General features: G+C 36.6%; 1 pseudogene; it reads left to right on the top strand.

The window, feature by feature from the left end:
• The first annotated feature begins 7,227 nt into the window (after positions 1–7,227).
• Positions 7,228–8,297, top strand: LOC142168696 (phylloplanin-like; annotated as a pseudogene).
• The last annotated feature ends 280 nt before the right edge of the window (positions 8,298–8,577 follow it).

Here is an 8,577-nt window from a genome sequence, read left to right as displayed (position 1 = left end):
CTCACATTTGCGAGACCTACTACTGGTGCCAAGAAACACCAGAAATCTGGTGTGTTTTTCATCCCTTCCGCACGTCCGAAACTCACTTGAGCCCTCGGGGCTCCACACCAAACACCCACACATGTCTAACAACATCATACAAACTTGCTCACGTCGGAACATTGAAATAACATCAAAAACAACAAATCGGATGCCAAAATGCATGAATTAACTCATGAACTCAAAACTTCTAAAAAGACTTCCGCTCGTCCGATTCCTATCCAATCGACCCGCAATGACACCAAATTTTGCATGCAAGTCTTAAATAAAATTAAGGAACTATTCCCATTCTCAAAATTCCATTTGGACCTCGATATCACCAAAACACGTTCCAAAACAAATTTTTAAAAACTTCAAGAACCAACTTTTGATATTCAGAGCTGAAACGCTCTCGGTTCATCCAAATTCCAAACCGAGTATACGCCCAAGTCCGAAATCATCATACGAACCTATTGGAATCGTCAAATCCTAATTCTGAGGTCGTTCACTCAAAATATTGACCGAAGTCAAACTTAGCCTTATAAGGCCAACTTAAGGAACCAATTATTCCGATTTCAACCCGAACCCTTCCATGTCTCAAACTAACCATCCCCACAGGTCATAAAATAGTAAAAGAACATACGGGAAATCTTATTTAGGAGAACATGGTTCTAAAAAGAAAAACGATTTGTCGGGTCGTTACACGAACATTTGTTTAAGAGGAGGATGTAACGACCCAATCGGTCTTTTCAAGAGTTGTAGCCCCATTCCCCTATTTACCACTTCTTTTGTGTTTTACAGTTGGTATGCCTATATTGGAAAAGTTGACCGGATGTTGAATTATGTGTAAACGACCCCGGAACGACTATTTGATTTTGGACTTAGTAAGATGTCTAGATTCTGATTTGGAGGTGCGTAGTGGAATTAGGCTTGAAATGGCGAAAATTAAATTTTTGGGAAGTTTAACCCGAAGTGGACTTTTTGATATCATGGTCGGATTGGGATTCTGAAAGTTAGAACAGGTTCTTGGTGTCACTTGTGACTCGTGGGAAACATTTGAGGTCAATCAGACATGATTTGATAGGTTTTGGCGTCGTTTGTAGAATTTGAAAATTTCAAAGTTCATTAGGCATGAATTAGGATACGATTCGTGTTTTTGATGTTGTTTGAGGTGGTTTGAAGGCTCGATTAAGATTGTATCATGTTTTGGGACTTGTTAGTATGTTTGGTTGAGGTCTCGGGGGCCTCGGGTTGATTTCGGGTGGTTAACGCACTTGAAATTTAGTTTGAGAAGCAGCCGATGTTTGGTTTCTGTTGGTATGATCGCACATGCGAGGGTCTTGGCCGCAGGTGCGATGCCGTAGGTGCGACATGTGGAGCGCAGGTGTGGATTTGAAGAGATTCAGCAGAGGTCACATGTACGATGGGTTTTCCGCACCTACGATTGCGTAGAAGCGGAGGTAGCTGGGATTAGTGACTTCCGTAGAAGCAGAGTTTTCACCGCAAAAGCCGGACCACAAAAGCAGATTCTTTGACCGCAGTTGCGGTTTGGCTGGGCAAACATATAAATGCTAGGATTCACGATTTTTGCTTCATTTTAACATTTTGAACTCGGAATTGGGCGACGTTTTGAGACAGATTTCTAAGGGATTATTGAGGTAAGTTACTTGTGGTTAAATATTTTCAAAAATTATGTTTGTGCATTGCTTTTTCCACCTAGTTGGTGTGCTTTTGAGGTGTAATTTTTGGATTTGAGGCTAGGGATTTGTAGAGTTGATTTTGGGGATTTGACGCAAGGTACTTGCGGTTTTGTGACTTTTGTTGGATCTCAAGACGTGGGCCCGGGGGCCGGCTTGAAGCCAATTTCGAATTTTTATTCATAATTTCATATTTTTCTTGTGGAATTGATTTCTTTAGCCCTTATTGATTGTATTATACTGCTTGTGGCTAGATTCTGGATATTTGGAAGCCGATTTGTGAGGCAAAGGCATATTGGAGTGGAGTTTTGGCTCGGATTGAGGTAAGTAATAGTTCTAAATCTAGTTCTGAGTGTATGAAAGCCCGGATTATGTGTTATGTAATTGTTTTGGAAGTGACGCACATGTTAGGTGATGGGCGTGTGGGCATGCACCATGGGAATTGTGAATTGGTCCATTCCGTGAAACAGTAAAGATGAATAACTTATTGTTAGCTATATGCTCTCCACGTGTTATAGAAATTTGACTGTAAATCATGTTAGAATTCATGTTTAGGCTATGTGTTGGTACTGTAGTGACCCATAAAGGTCGTGATATTCGTAAACTACTTATACTTAGTCGTAGTTTTACTTGCATATCATACCTCAGTCTCTGTTATTCCTTGTCGATACGTTATATTATTTTTGTTTTGGGCTGATTTCCATGATTTCAGAGAGCCTGTGAGACTAGAGAGGTTGATGACTGAATGAGGCCGAGGTCCTGATTGTGAGATATTGATACCATAGCACGTGAGTTGTCCGTGCGGATATAGCGCTTGGACTGTAGAAGCCCCTCGGGAGTCTGTACAACCCCAGTGAGCGCATGTACCTACCGAGTACAAGTGTTGAGTCCCGAGTGTTGAGCTATTGAGAAAGATTGAGTGGTTGTTGCTCCGAGAGAATGCTCTTTACTTCATTATTGTTTCACGTAGCTGCTATATGTCACTGCTTTGAAACATCTGAGAGATTTTATATCCGATTTTTACTTGAACTTGGCATGTACAAACTGATTTCACTTAAATTGCCAAATTTTAAAGCATGTCTACTTTCTTTGTTGAGACTACTGAAATTGAACTATAATTGTGTAGCTCGTCACTATCTTTCAGTCCTTTATTTAGTATTGTTACTTACTGAGTCGGTTGTACTCACGCTACACCCTCCATTTCGTATGCAGATCTAGGATTTTCTGGATACGGTGGGTGTTGATATTTCGCACAGCTGATTGTTTGAGACTTCGAGGTAGCTGCCTGGAGTTCGCAACCCTTGTTTTTCCTTCCATATCTTTTCTTTTATTGTATTTGACCCAGACTTTCATAGACATTTCTTTTCCAAACTGGGGATGTATAGATGCTCATGACCTTAGTGACACCCCGATTTGGAAGTTGTTTTCCGCATTTGTGTTATGGGTTTTTACCTCGTTTATGAGAATTTTGTCTTTTAAAATCTGCTTTTATTCATCTTCTGTTAAATTTTGGAAATTTCGGTTTGCCTAGTGTCACGATAAGCGCCATCACGACATGTTAGGATTTGGGTCGTAACAATATGTAAAGATGTATTAAATTCGTATATTTTTTCAAATTTGTAGTGGTATTTCGATAATTTAAAATTAAATAGAAAATAATTTAGATATCATATTTATTGTTATGTTTAATTATTAAATCTGGTTAACCTTGAAAGTGTACATTAAGAAAACATTATTTTGAGACGTTAAAAAAATAACAATTATATGTTACTGAGAAAATTCTCCCATAAAATTATCTTAATAGATCATATGCTTATTAATATTTTTAATTTTTATTAGACATATATTTACATATCAAAAATTTAACAAAATAAGATAAAATAAAATTTATATTACAAAAAAATACTGAAAATCCGACAAAGCCGAACCAATCCAAACCGATATAGTTGGTTTGATTTTAATAGAAACCGAGTCAACCCGCTCCATGTACACCCCTAACTAAATAGTAAGGTTTTAATTACTAAATTGTACTTATATTTTCGAGGCCTTACAAATTGTTTGTCATTACCACTTTGTTCCCAACTCGATCGTTGTCACCATAACAAAAAGAACTAATAATATCTCTCCTAGATTAATTCAAAAAATACAGCTATAGTGATAAAATAAAATCTATATATTGCTATCATGGTTGAGTTGTAACTTGGAAGAATATTTCACTCTTTCTAGCACTCTAAGTTCACGCCACCAACGGTTCAAGAGAATCCATGTCACTGCCGAAAAGCCGTCTACATTGTAGTGAATTTCTCTTGGTTATCTAAATTTAATTATTCACTTAGTATTTGTTACTTTAGTTTTCTCCCTTCTAGGTCTTGCATCTAACTAGACTGATGGGCTTGGCCCACTCTATTATTATATAGTAATTATTAAATTCTCATTTGTTTAGGCATCATTAATTGGACCATCAACCAAGTATTAGTTCTAGGTACTTCATACCTATGTAAATAATAATTCCAATTAAAAAAATATATATACATGCATATTAATACCTATGAAAATTAAATAAATCATAACTAACAAGATAACTTTAAAGTTCACTCTTAAGTTATCGGGTTATTATATGACCAAACTGTTACACCCTATATTTTCGTATATAAAAATGCGTCGTAAGCAAACTAATGTAGGACCAACAATGAGATAATATTTAAAAGTATATAAAGTAAGTTAATCATGTTACCTCTAAGGTTACAAATATTGAAGATCATGAACAACAAGTACAAAGAGGGTTGGACAGTTCAGAAGCTAAAGCAATTGAATAAAACATTATTTCGTCGAAAGTCGACAAGTTGGGAATGTTATAACATGTACCTTTGGGGTGAGACTAGGGTGATTAACATGATAAAGAGATTATGTTATGATTTATATTAGTCGTATGACATCCGTGTGTTATGTATTGAAGTCAAACGAGTTGTGGAACAAAAGTCGATGAAAGTCATCCCAAGTTACATTCATAAGTTTTACTGAAACTTTGGGTCAAATGTAACAGCCATTTTTTACCAATATACTTCGAGTTTATGGGGTGTTACACCCATCAAATTAAAGAACTATGAGTGTATTTTCCAACGCATTAAACCTTTTGTCAATACGATATCGGAGTAGAGAGATATGGGCATTTTTGCGATACTGCGCAAGCTGCTAGGTGACAAGTAGGTGTGTCACCTACTTGCTTAGATGAAAGCCCAAAAATGGGCCATTTTGGGTCGTCCAAGGAGGCCTTTTAAAGGAATATTTTCTTCATATATTAGAATTAAAATAGAGCATAATAACCAGACATAAGCTCTGCAAAGAATCCTCCCAAAAAAATTTCCCACAAACCCTAATTGATTTTCTCTCCCTTTCAAGTTCTAATTAGAGGTAAAACTTAGAGTTTGAAGAACCAAGATAGGAGCTGAGTTATCCAACAAATAAGGTGAGTTTACTGCTCTCTTTCATCAATTTTTTGTTCTATAAATTCATGGTAAGTCGTTCTATACTTATAAGAACTCACAGGACGGTGATTGAAAGCCGTGAGTTCGAGTTATTCACTTGTAGCGGACTGTTTTGTGGACTGTTTTTTGTTGCTGTTGGGCTGCATATTTTACTACTGTTTTGTGAAGTTTTGGAGGAGGAAGGGGGTGTAGAAACACCATTTAAATGTAGGGTGGTTGGCTGGTCATTCATCATAACATTTTCGGGTCGTTTGACACTACTACGGTGGTCGTTTTGTGTATGAATAGATTGGGGTGTGTTGGGCTGTTTTGTAGTATTTGATGGTGTATATAGGGCTGGAAAATGATGTATATATGTTGTTATTATTCTGTTCTTGTATTGTTGGTGTTATCTTGAATTTGGAGGAAGTAAGGATTATAGGGGAGATGCTGCCCGTTTTAATACAAAATAAGTTTGTCGTTCGTTTTGTGATAGTTATACCTTTCGTAACTTAACGATAGTATTATTATCATTCTTGTAGATTAAAGGTGCAAAGAGGTGAGTTCAACTTGGTGATTGGAAAGATTGTGATAAGGTATGTTAAGGCTAAGCCCTTCCTTCATTTTGGCATGATCTCATAGCTACATGTGTTAATAATGAGACATAAAGAGAAGTTCGTATTCATGAATTTATTCACATTATTCTAGTCTCATAAGTTACAATATTATTCCTTATCGAGACTTCATATTCAGTTTAGTTTTGTCTTTATTCAGTCAAGAGAGCAGAGGGTCTATATATATATACAGTATTACACTATTTTCACCACCATCGAGCTATAATCGGTGGGCAGGCCCCTATTGGGCAACCTCTGATCAGATGGTAAGTTATATATACCGAGCCTACTGTGGCCGAGCGCCTATGAGCGAGCCCAGAATGGCCAAGATACAGAGCCTAGTATGGCCGAGCGCCTATGAGTGAGCATACTACGGCGGAGCAGTTACACGTTCTATGCCCTATAGGGCCGGACATTTATTTTACTTAATATATTGAGAGAGTTGAGTCAGTATCAGTAGGTAAGTATATCTCCAGACCATCTTTGACTCCCAGTTAATTTCAGTTATCATATTATCAGTTCAGTTTCAGCTTTCAGTTATTTTATTGCCTTACATACTCGGTACATTATTTTGTACTGACGTCCTTTTTCTGGGGGCGCTGCATTTCATGCGTGCAGGTTCAGACAGACAGACGGGTAGACTTCCTCAGTAGGTGTTTTCCGAGTTCAGCCTGATCGGTAAGCTCCACGTCTTTCGGAGTTGTCAGGTCTACAGTTTTGTGTACATCTTATGTATATCTGTATATATGTTATGGGTAGGTCGGGGCCCTGTTCCGATCACAGTACATCTATCAGTAGAGGCTTTTAGACATATCTTGTTGGTTAGTGCAGTATGTTGGGTTTGTAGGCCTGGTATGTATAATTTGGTAGTTTGTCAGCTGTAGTAGCTATGACGGCCTTGTCGGCCTAGCTTTATATTGATATTTAGTTAGCGCTAGTTTCCATTCAGTTTTATATTTTACTTCGCAAATTGTCTTGCAAGGTGGCCCCATGGCCAAATAATGACATTATATGTTCAGAATCCCTTAGTCGCAATTTGGTACGCTAGGTTAGGTGAGGCACCGGGTGCTGGTCTCGCTCCTAGATTCGAGGCGTGACACAAACACTATTTGTTTATCAAATATTTTTAAAGAAATTTGTCAAACATAAATTATTTTTCTCCAAAACTACTTATGAAATACTATATATGTTGATAAAATACTTTTCAAAGTAAGTAACTTTTAGAAGTAAAGGATGGGCTGCTATTGATTATTGAAATTTACATGAATTGTATGTAGTTATAGCTAGAGTGACCACCGATATCTCATATAGCAATGAACAAATGAATTAGGTCTTTTGAAATTTCAATTAGTTCATTCAAATATATACGTGATAGCATTACAATCCACTTTCACAACAAGTGGATTAGGGATTTTGAAATTTCAGCCGATGATATTTACTATAAATTGGTCATGCACACGCCTTCATTGAGCAACACAATTTCTTACAGCAATAACTATCACATATCAAAATAACTGCCATGGCTTCAGCAAATATTTTCTTGATTTTTATTTTGGCTCCATTAATCGCAACCCCTGCTGTTGTTGCCCAACTTGTTTCAATATGTATAAGTGGGGTTGTACTTTGCAGCATTAACGGCAATTTAGATGTCATCAACGGACCACTCTCGAGTTTTTTCTAGTAAGTTTTTTATTTCGTACGTAGACCTATTATATAATTATATATATACCAAAAGGGAACTCTCCCCAATCGAATAATAAATTAGCTCTATAAATACACTAAATCCTATGATAGATGTCGTAAGTGGAATTATTAACCTATGATATATGAGTATATATACACTGTCAGATGATCCAAGAGATAACTACAAGTAAATTTTCTTAATATTTAGGCAGATTTAATGATTTGAAGTCTAAGCGAAATAACACTACATCTATTAATCCTTTCATAACAATAGGTGAGGATGGTATAAATATAGAGTAACTTAGGGCGAATGTATCCTACACTCGCAGTCATACGATGCATATAGCCTGATCATAAGAAGTTTCAGCATGTTGAACTGTATGATCAATCCATTTAAAAGTATAAAAAGTGTGAGATAATATCATTTTATTTACATAATTAATTTTATTTTCAACATGTGAGCTAAAATGCAAAGTTGATCTAATTGCGTAAATAATATTAATATCACTTAACTTTGCAGATGCATCGGGGCAATTGCGGTGAAACACGAAATGTGGTATCAAGTACAATAATAAATGGATCGTGAGTATTTTCCTTGGTGGTGGATCCTCGTGTAAATACTTTGCCATTGCTATTGTCCAACTGTCGTTTAGTAGTTGCAACTCCACTCTCAACATGTAACGCGAGCTTACCATTTGTTTTACTTTTCGTATCATCCTTGAACCTTGTAAATATCGGTATTGGCGGTATGGGCGGTCATATTAATGTTCGTTTAGGTCCTACTAGTTTGATACTTAATCTTAACCTATTTTTATAGTGAACGAGCCAGATTACTAGTGCTTAATTAGTACTACTACTATGCATCAGCTAGTTAACCTTCTTGGCCAGTTGTTTACTGCATGAATAAGGACTGCTATTTTCACTAGTAAATAAAGTGCAAATAATATTTGCAAGTCTTATATTGGAGCCATCTAATCGTATTGCATGTGTTTTTATTTTGTTTATAGCTTTGTCTTGTTTATTACCCCTTCTTATATTTTATTTCATACATGCGGCAATGATTCTAAAATGAGCTTCGACCTAGCATCTCTAGATAATAAG

The sequence above is a fragment of the Nicotiana tabacum genome, chromosome 14, assembly GCF_000715075.1.
Source record: "Nicotiana tabacum cultivar K326 chromosome 14, ASM71507v2, whole genome shotgun sequence".
Lineage (NCBI taxonomy): Eukaryota > Viridiplantae > Streptophyta > Magnoliopsida > Solanales > Solanaceae > Nicotiana > Nicotiana tabacum.
Note: the sequence above shows the minus strand (reverse complement) of the source record. Positions and strands in the feature narration are given on the sequence as shown.